The sequence below is a fragment of the Myotis brandtii genome, unplaced genomic scaffold (genome assembly GCF_000412655.1).
Source record: "Myotis brandtii unplaced genomic scaffold, ASM41265v1 scaffold133, whole genome shotgun sequence".
NCBI lineage: Eukaryota > Metazoa > Chordata > Mammalia > Chiroptera > Vespertilionidae > Myotis > Myotis brandtii.
In genome coordinates, this window is record NW_005354718.1 from 2405101 (window position 1) to 2415943 (window position 10843).

Below are 10843 nucleotides of genomic sequence, written 5' to 3' on the forward strand. Positions count from 1 at the left end.
TAGTGGTCGTACGCCAATTACCATGTTTCTCTTTTATTAGTGTAGATTATTTACAGAAATTTGGTTGTTAAAGCAAGTACCGGTCAGATGGAGCCTACTTGTACCATACGTTACTCTAATTTTTTCAGATACAGCTCCCAACCCTTATTGTTTATTATTGTTAGTGAACAGTGAATACAGGTAGAAAAAGTATATTGGTCCCTTCAGATTTGATAGTGCAGAAAACTGGTCAAGAACAACTGAGATGGTTAGTGGGTGGTGTGTTATAGGGAGAGACATGCACTGATTATAGGGAAAGAAGATATCTAGCTGAAAGTTATGAAAGTTTCCTATCCAGAAAAAAATGGGTGCATTGGACATTAAGTATAAGGTTCAATTAGGGAGGTAATAGTGGGTGTTATATTATCTTCACCCAGGGGCAGGGGGACCTAAGTTTAATGAAACTGAATATACTTATGTATTATTTTTGGTGAATGCATTATTCTCAGTGAGAATTTGGGGCACATGGGAATCTTTCTGTAAGGTTTACTTTGACTAAGCCTGGAAAATTGGAACGCACACCTCAGTAGTAAGCCATAATGCTGTACTGTGGTACTTTGGTGCTGTCACTTCTTTTTTTTTTAATATTGCATAGAATTTTTTTAAGATATCTTTATTGATTTCAGAGAGGAAGGGAGAGAGAGAGAGAGAGAAACATCAATGCTGAGAGAGAATCATTGATTGGCTGCCTCCTGCACGCCCCCTACTGGGGACCGAGCCCGCAACCCAGGCATGTGCTCTTGACTGGAATCGAACCCGGGACCCTTTAGTCCACAGGCCAATGCTCTAGCCACTGAGCCAAACCTGCCAGGGCGGTGCTGTCGCTTCTTGCCCCTGAAAGCATTAGATGGGAGAAGCACCACCAAGGATGCAAACAGAAGTGTCAGGGAAGAAAAATAACGAGGTTAAGAGGAAGAGAGCAACAGCTCACTCATGAGGTGGGATTTAAAAACAACAAAGAAGTACATTTGTTTGGAGGAATTGAGTCCTAAATTAAGTTGTTTAGAGTCCTTTTTAGAAATGGTGGATGATACATAAACAGACACCTGCAGCCAGATAAGAAGAAAGCCTAGATTTTCACTAGTTACTGGTAAAAATCACGTTGGATACCAAGAAAACCTTTTTTGTTGTTCAAAATTGAGTATAACTACATTAGATGTAGTGAGGAAACAGCTGCATTATGTTCTAATATCCTCTACCTAACTGAGAATTTTTTACTTAAAGCTTCATGTATAGTCTTGTTTTCAGCATTTTTGAGCAATAAAAGCATCTGGCCCAGCCCTGTAGTTCAGCACATGTCATACCTCTTTTTTCTTCCCCAAGACTTCTGTCAGCCTTCCTGGTTGCAAAACTCACCCACTTGCCTCTCCAAAGACTCTGGTCTCTTCTTACTTTCCCCCCATTCCATTATTTTCTATTTCTTTCTGAAGCTTCTTCTCTTTTTCTCCTATTTCATCTGATCTTTTGGGTTCTCCCACTTTAATCTAGTTATAGTCCTAATTCCCACTCTGTTATCACTTGCTGGCTCTAATATTTTTATTAATAGAATATTTTGAAAAAGATAACTTTTACTTATATATTCATTTAGTAACAATTTTTCCTGGAAGTTGGCCTAGATATGCACGAGTATTTTGTTAGGCTTTACCGAAGAGATACATAATACATAATTAGCACATGCTTCTGATAAAGGCCTTCACTGCTAAGCTAGTATTTATTTTCATGTCTATGTATTGATTTAGTAAAGTTTGCATACACATAGTTCTCCAGAACAAGATGTTCCACACAGATGAATTATCCTAATACTGAAACTAAACTCTTGAAAGTTTAGAATATAAAGCCCACTACATTTGAAAAGTTTTTTTTTGATAGATATTATTATATATAGTTGTTTTTCTTGTTGATTTAGTCATGATTATGAATGGCAGTTCTTGTACCATGAAATAATGACTTCCAAAATGTTGAGCTGTGTGGTACTGCTTTTTATACCTTTTCTTTCTTTCCATTACTGTAGGTAAGAAGTGGCCACTTGTTCTCATCTTTTGGTAATCTGCTCTACTTCCAACTTCCTGCATCTGATCTGCTCTGTGGTCAGGAAACCAGGGGACCCCATAGAGTTTAGGTTGGAATACTCTTCTTTAGTACTTGAATTTAGCAACAATTATTTGGATTGCTTACAAGCCTTATTTTTACATACTTCTTAGTTCTTGGCTATTTAGATTATCATACAGTACCACCTTATTTATCTTGATACCATTAAAAGCTCATCATAGCCCTGGCCAGTGTAGCTCAGCGGTTAAAGCATCAGCCCATGCACCAAAAGGTAGTGGGTTTGATTCCCGATCAAGGACATGTACCTCGGTTGCATGTTCTATACCTGGCGCTGCTCAGGGTATATGTGTGAAATAACCAATCAACGTGTTTCTCTCACATTGACCTCTCTCCCTCTCTCCTTCCTCCATCCTCCCTTCCACTCTATAAAATATCCTCAGGTGAGGATTAAAAAAATCTCATCATAGGAATTTGGAAAAATAAAGTGATTTTCATAGACCACTTGCTCAGACTTGTGTACAACAAATTCTGACACTTCCTACCAAACAGTAGAATGGAGTACTGATTATATTTTACTTTTTTGTTGTTAATCCTCACGAGAGGATATTTTTCCCATTGATTTTTAGAGAGAGTGGAAGGGAGGGGGTGGTGGAGAGAGACAGAGATTGATGTGAGGGAGACACATTGATTGATTGTCTTCCACACGCACCCCAATTGGGGCCTGGGATCTAACCTGCAACCCAGGTATGTGTCCTTGACTGGGAATTGAGCCCACGACTCTGGTGCGTGGGCCAACAATCTAACTACTCTTTTGTTTTTTTAAAACATATTGTTATTGATTTCAGAGAGGAAGGGAGAGAGAGAGAGAGATAGAAACATCAGTGATGAGATAGAACCAGTGATGGGCTGCCTTCTGCCTGCCCACATTGGGGATCAAGCCTGTAACCTGGGCATGTGCCCTGACTGAGGAATCGAACCCTGATCTCCTGGTTCATAGCTTGATGCTCAACCACTGAGCCACACCAATTGGACTAACCACTGTTACACACCAGCCAGTGCTACATAAATGTTTTTTGGTGTGGGGGGGCGCTACATATTTTTGTATTACATCTGTTTCACTTTTGTTTTTGTCTCCATACCAGACTTTAAGTTTTTGTGATTGAGTGTAGTGATTCTCTATGTTTTCCAGTTAAATATATGTGATTGCCTGGTTATAAAATACAGTAGTGTCTTTTGTATTTTGTCTGATTAATTACATAGAAAAGAAAGCTAAGCTATTCTTCATGTTCTGTGGGCTGACATTAAATTGTATTTATTCTTCAACTCCACTGGCCCTATTCTATTTTCTGGGGAGCAAAAAACACCTAAGTCAGAAACCATGCCCTTCTCACACACTTCATTGATGGCCACTGTCAATATCTAGATAATGACTACAGAACCCTTTTAAAGATTGCTTTGATTTAGTATAACACTCAGTTAATATAGAATCTTACAACTCTAAAACTCTAATAGTTCATAGAGATCATCTGGATTCTTGTATTCCAGATCATAAAATAGTACCCTGCACATATATAAACTTAATGGTGTGTTCTAAACTTCTTTGATTCTATCTTCTTTGAGTCTCACACTACCCCGATAGATGGTCAAGGTGGTATTGTCATTCCTACTTTATCCATAAGGAAACAATTTCAGTTAAGGGCTTGGGCTGTATTCCAGTTCTTCTTTTTTATTTTCACTTCTTTATTGTTGAAAGTATTACATATGTCTCCCTTATTTTAATTCTTTTAAACCCTAATCCCGGTATAGTTTATCACTAACGCAGCTGTTCTTCTTGAATCCTACTTACCTCAAAGTATTTTTGTTTCACTTGTAAATTCATTTCAGAGTAACTGAGTTGCAATGGTTTATAGTCTGACCCTTGAGACCTTCCTTGCCCACTAGAGATATCCTCCCTGAAGACTTGAAGTTTCTTTGTGTGTGTGTATGTGTGTTTTGCCTCCAGGATGCTCAAACTACTCAGTGTCTCAATGTTACCTAAATCCAAAGCAACTACTTCCAACCCCATGTTCCTTCCTGTCTTTTGGCTGAGTGCCAGGAAGGTCAGTTTGTCACAGGTTGTGTGGTACTAACCCTCCTTATATCATTATGTTATTGCTGCCCAGTGAAAGTCAAACTACAAATCTCATTTTTAATCTCTTTTTATTTATTAAGAAAACATCTTGCCCTGGCTGGTATTGCTCAGCGGTTACAGTCAGTTTGTGCACCCCAAAGGGTTGTGGGTTCAATTCCTGGTCAAGGGCACGTACCTGTGTTGCAGGTTCTTTCTCTGGTCCCAGTTGGGGCATGTGCTGGAGGTAACCAATCAATGTGTCTCACACCCATATCTCTCTCTTTCTCTCTCTCTCTCCCCCGCCCCCCCCTTCCACTCTCTCTAAAAATCAATGGAAAAAATATCCTCTGGTGAGGATTAACCCACAAAAGAAAAAGAAAATATCTTCCTAACAGTCTCTGTTTTAGGTTTTCTTCGCTACATACAGGGTGAGGCAAAAGTAGGTTTACAGTTGTGAGTATGTGAAACAGTTTATTCTTGTAATATTTATTAACTAGAGGCCCAGTGCATGAAATTCATGCACTGGGGGGTTGGGGGAGGGCATACCTCAGCCTGGCCTGTGCCCTCTCGCAGTCCGGGACCCCTTGCTCCTTACTGCCTGCCTGCTTGCTGCTCCCTACCACTCGGCTCGCTGCTCCTTAGTGCTGCCACGGAGGCTCCTGCCACCGGCACTGCACTCACCAGCCATGAGCCCGGCTTCTGGCTGAGTGATGCTCCCCCTGGTGGTCAGTTCATAGCGACCAGTAGTTCCACCGTTTGGTTGATTTGCATATTAGGGTTTTATTTTATAGGATTATTATATTACTTTTCATATGAACAACTGTAAACCTCCTTTGCCCCACCCTGTATGTGCATGCTTCCTTTGTTATGTGTAGTTCTGAATACATGTAGACTGCTTGGGAAAGCAGGACATCCATGTATATGAGAGTTCTGAGTGACAGTGGATCCTTTTGCTTTCCCAGATTATTATTGAGCAGCTCTCACTGGGGGTGGCTCAGGCCTTTGCACTCAGATGCAGATCAGCAGGCACTCATTTTCTCATTCTTGCCTTCTGTATGGTGCACTTTTAAGGTCACAACAGTTTGCCTTTTAGTAGAGCCATAGCTCCCAAAACAAATTAAGAAATGCCAGGTCACTTCCTCTCCTTTGTACTGGATGGCAAAGGCCTAAGAGCATCCCTTGAATCCTATCCTTTACTTTTGAGCCTCCATTTACTACCACACCCTGGCAATGAAAGAAGAATTCATTTTCCCCTCAATTTCAGAGTCAACAGAATAAGGCTTTTGCAGGAATAGGTGAGCATCGCTAGGCTAATGGCTGAATTAAGATATTTCTATGTCGATTTTTCCCGCCACAAGCCTTTCTCATCTCCTTTATGGTTTATTAATTTCTGTGATCCGGAGAAGAGGTACTGGGAAAATCTTTAACATATGTACTTAGAACATTGTGAACCTCTGGTTTACAAGAGTAAGTGTAAACTATAATAAATGTGATGTATTCTCCAGTAAAAGAAATCTTTGGGAGATTATTGGTAGCTTTTTGAGTATCTTTCTCTATATTTAAATAGGAATAAATAGGAATGAGATGGGCCCCGAAAAAATTTTAAAGATATTTTTATTGATTTCTGAGAGGAAGAGAAAGGGAGAGGGTGATAGAAACATCAATGATGAGAGAGAATCATTGATCGGCTGCCTCCTGCATGCCCCATACTGGGAATCAAGTCTACAACCCGGGTATGTGCCCTTGACTGGAATCGAACCCGGACCCTTCAGTCCACAGGTCGAGTCTATCCACTGAGCAAAACCAGCTAGGACTGGCCCCGAAATTTTAAGTGATTATTTATCTTTGGGTGATGGAAATTTGGGTGATTTTCTTTTAGCTTTATTTTATTTTAAATATATTTTTATTGATTTCAGAAAGGAATGGAGAGGGAGAGAGAGAGATAGAAACATCAATGATGAGAAATAATCATTGATCGGCTGCCTCCTGCATGCCCCACACTGGGGATAGAGCCCACAACCCGGGCATGTGCCCTGACTAGGAATCGAACTGTGACCTCCTGGTTCATAGGTCAGCACTTAACCACTGAGCCAAGCCAGGCGGGCTCTTTTAGCTTTAAAAAATATTCTTTGCCTTAGCCAGGTAGCTCAGTTGATTAGAGCATCATCCTAATACACCAAAGTTTCGGGTTCAATCCCAGATCAGGGTACATATAAGAATCAACCAATGAATGCATAAATAAGTGGAACAGCAAGTTGATGTTTCTCTTTCTCTTTCTCTCTAAAATCAATCAGTCAATAAAAAATACTTTCTATTTTTTAAAGTATATAATAAACATTTTTCTTAAAATTATATATTTAAGGTTTATAAAAAATAAGATATGTTTTTAGAAAGTATATGCAAATAGCTTAATCCAGCTTCTCAATATTGAAAGATGTATTTATAAGAAATTTTCTGTCCAATATAGTGAGCTTGGTTGTTTGCCGTTGGCTTGACATACCCTATTGAGCTAGCCTCATGGGAGGTAAGGCATCTTTGTCTTCTCATCTCTTGAAAATTGTTGGAAGGAAAAAACGAGCTTTTCTTCCCACACTCAGGTTTAGCCAGGAAAGCCCTTTTTAATGGGCAACATTTTATTTTCTATTTATCTTTCTCCCTCTTCCCTAAGGCCATGGTCAGCAAACTGCGGCTCGTGAGCCACATGCAGCTCTTTGGCCCCTTGAGTGTGGGTTTTCCCTAAAATACCACGTGCGGGCGCGCATGTACAGTGCGATTGAAACTTCGTGGCCCATGCGCAGACATCGGTATTTTGTGGAAGAGCCACGCTCAAGGGGCCAAAGAGCCACATGTGGCTCGCAAGCCATGGTTTGCCAACCACTGCCCTAAGGGATAAATATCACAGACTACGAATGAGTGACAGTTGCTAAGCTCAGCCAGTGTCAAATTGCAGCAGATTGAGAGTGGAAGGATGAGGAAGCCAACTAGCTTCCTAGTACCTCCTGAATTGGATTCACCTGTGCAACTTCACATTTAGATCTTTATTGCTCTCATAAACACCTTTTCCCCCTCGGGAGTCCAGAATTTGGCTCTATTGTACATGAGAAACCCAGATCTGTAGGCAAAAATAGACCTAGTGACTCTGACACACATGTGACCCTGGCAGTTCAGCCTTTACCCTCTTGGCCTCATCTTTCTATTGGGTAGAAATACAGAGGGCCAAGGAACCTTGTTTGGAGGAAGAGGGTGATGCCCATTTTCATAACCAACCATTAAAAACGGACTAATATGTTCATAGTTCTACTATTTGTTGTAACCAAAGCCAATGCAAGAGATGTTTTATATACTTTGTTACCTCTGGTACTGTATCTGTGATGTCATCATAGGAAGTTGATATATTTTAGCTCCATTAACTGAGAAATTAAACACTTTAGCTTCTTTTGGATTCTTTCAAACAAACCTAAAATTATCTTCCTTGAATGATTAAAAATTTGAAATGATTAAGCAATATTATTGAGTCTCCATCAACCTGGCTAAAATGGTTTGCTCTGCTCTGGTGATTCCTTGAGACCCTGTCCTACCCAATTTGTGGGTCCACTCAAACTGCTTCCAGTGACCTCTTCATACAGATTGCCTGTCTTCTGTCATGCTGGAAGACGTGCGATCAAATGTTAAAACATCAAATGTCCACAAACCCTAAACAAGTAGCATCTGGCTTCAGTGTGTCCTGTACCACTTGCTAAGTGGCCTCAGGCCCAGCACTAGCGGCAGCCAGCCTCAGTTCGCAGCTTGGCCTCTCACAGGCACCCCTAAGTCCAGCACAAGTAGCAGCCATCTGTGGATTGCTCTGTAGCTCATGCTGGGCACAGGCGGCAGCTGATCTTTTTTTTTTTTTTTTTTTAATATATTTTATTGATTTTTTACAGAGTGGAAGGGAGAGGGATAGAGAGTTAGAAACATCGATGAGAGAGAAATATCAATCAGCTGCCTCCTGCACACCCCCTACTGGGGATATGCCCACAACCAAGGTACATGCCCTTGACCGGAATCGAACCCGGGACCCTTCAGTCCGCAGGCCGATGCTCTATCCACTGAGCCAAACTGGTTAGGTCAGTACACTTTTTTTTCCCCCCCACTTTTTTTTTTTTTTTGGTGCCCTTGACTGAACCTGGGACCCTTCAGTCCGCAGGCCGACGCTCTTTCCACTGAGCCAAACCAGCTAGGACTGGCAGCAGCTGATCTTGACCAGCACTTACTGGGAGGCCCCAGAACCAGCACAACCAGTGAACAGATTCAGACCACGCCAGAGCATACCCAGCCACCTCCATGAATGACATTCAAGGGGCAAACTTGTTGGGCGCTAGAGCCCTGCTGAAGTGAGTGCTACTCTGCCTTGCTCTGTGGGGTTGGTCCTTGCACAGCAGCTCCAGGGTTGTGGTCACAGCCAGTTCTCATAGCTGATTGGCCTAGGGCCGTGGTCGGCAAACCGCGGCTCGCGAGCCACATGCGGCTCTTTGGCCCCTTCAGTGTGGCCACGAAGTTTCAATCGCACTGTATGTGCACGCCCGCACGTGGTATTTTGTGGAAGATCTGCACTCAAGGGGCCGCAGTTTGCCGACCACTGGCCTAGGGGTATAGCACTTGCATTGATGTGACAACAGCATTTAAGGCTTAACTACAACAGGAGGGTGCACCTGGAGTACCCAGCTTGGGTGACTGGGTAGACTGTGCCACTGGGCCCTACAGGACATGTACTACATAAGGCCACTCTACCAACACTGGGAGATGTAGCAGCTCTGCCTAATACATAGAAACAAACACAGGGAGGCTGCCAAAATGAGAAGACAAAAGAAACATGTTCCAAATGAAAGAACAGAACAAATAACCCAGAAAAAGAACTAATATAAAAGGAAGACAAGCAATCTACCAGATGTAGAGTAACAACACTGGTTACAAGTTTGCTTAATGAACTTAGAGGAAGAGTGGATGAAGTTAGTGAGTACTTCAACAAAGGGATGTAAAAGAACATAAAAGTGGAGACAGAAAACATAAAATTGGACCAGTCAGAAATGAAGAATACAATAACAAATGAAGAATACATTACAAAGAATCAACGGTAAATAAAGCAAAGGATCAAATCAGCGATTTGAAAGATAAAGTAGCAGAAAACACCCATTTAGAACAGTAAAATGAAATTTAAAAAATGAGGATAGTTTAAGGAGTCTCTGGGACAATTTCAAACATACCAACATTTGCATCATGGGGTTGCTGGAAGGAGAAAAGAGAACAAGGAATTTAAAATCTATTTGGGAAAAAAAATAATGGAAAACTTATCTAACTTGATGAAGGAAATAGACATACAGCCCAGGAAGTGCTGAGAATCCCAAACAAGATGAACCCAAAGAGACCCACATCAAGACATAATTAAAATGTCAAGGGTTAAAGGCAAAGAGAATCTTAAAAGCAGCAAGAGAAAATCAATTAGTTACCTACAGGGGAGCTCCCAGAAAGCTGTCAGCTGATGTATCAATAGAAACTTTGCAGGCCAGAAGGGATTGGCACAAAATATTCAAAGTGATGAAAAGCAAGGAGTTACAACCAACATTACTCTACCCAGCAAAATTGTCATTTAGAATCAAAGGAGAGATAAAGAGTTTCCCAGACAAGAAAAAGCTAAAGAAGTTCACCACCACCAAACCAGTATTACAAGAAATGTTAAAGGCTCTTCTTGCCCTAGTCGGGTGGTTCAGTTGGTTCAGTCATCACCACATACACTGAAGGGTCACAGGTTTGATTCTCAGTCAAGGGCATGTACCTGCGTTTCAGGTTCAGTGCCCAACCCAGTTGGGGCACATGCAGAAAGCAACCAATCAATGTGTCTCTCTTACATCGATATTTCTCTTTCTCTCTGTATCTCTCTCTCTCTCTTTCTCACCCTCCTCCCTCCCCCTCCTTTCCACTCTCTCAACAAATCAATGAAAAAAATGTCCTCAGGTGAGGATTAACAACAACAACAACAATTTCAGGTTCAGTGCCCAACCCAGTTGGGGCGCATGCAGAAAGCAACCAATCGATGTGTCTCTCTTACATCGATATTTCTCTTTCTCTCTGTATCTCTCTCTCTCTCTTTCTCACCCTCCTCCCTCCCCCTCCTTTCCACTCTCTCAACAAATCAATGAAAAAAATGTCCTCAGGTGAGGATTAACAACAACAACAACAACAACAATCGTCCTAGACACCAAAATCTTACATGGGTTTGATCCCCGGTTAGGGCACATGCGAGAGGCAAGCAATCGATGTTTCTCGCATTGATGTTTCTCGCTCTCTTAAAAAAAAATCAATGAGAAACATTCCCGGGCTCTGACCAGGGTAGCTGAATTGTTTAGAGCAAGCATGTCAAACTCAAAGGCTTAACATGGGCCAAATAAATAAGGTTTAAGTTTATGTGGACTGCAAAAAAACAAAAGTTTCAATTTTCATAGAAATATAGGTTTATTTCGATAGAGACACTGAATACAAAGGGCTGAAATAAATGAGTAATCGTTAACATAAAATAACAAAAATTAATATTTTTTTAAATATATTTTATTGATTTTTCACAGAGAGGAAAGGAGAGGGATAGAGAGTTAGAAATATCGATGAGAGAGA

General features: G+C 41.2%; 1 protein-coding gene across 2 annotated transcripts in view; it reads left to right on the forward strand.

The window, feature by feature from the left end:
* Positions 1–10843, forward strand: part of RTF1 (RTF1 homolog, Paf1/RNA polymerase II complex component) — a 47218-nt gene that overhangs the window by 8677 nt on the left and 27698 nt on the right. The window contains exon 2 of one of the 2 annotated variants that reach the window (XM_014534804.1): positions 2051–2158. The exons of the other annotated variant lie outside the window; for it this stretch is intronic. The gene's annotated coding sequence lies outside the window, so the exon portion shown is untranslated. The remainder of the gene's footprint in view (positions 1–2050; positions 2159–10843) is intronic. 2 annotated transcript variants of the gene reach the window in all.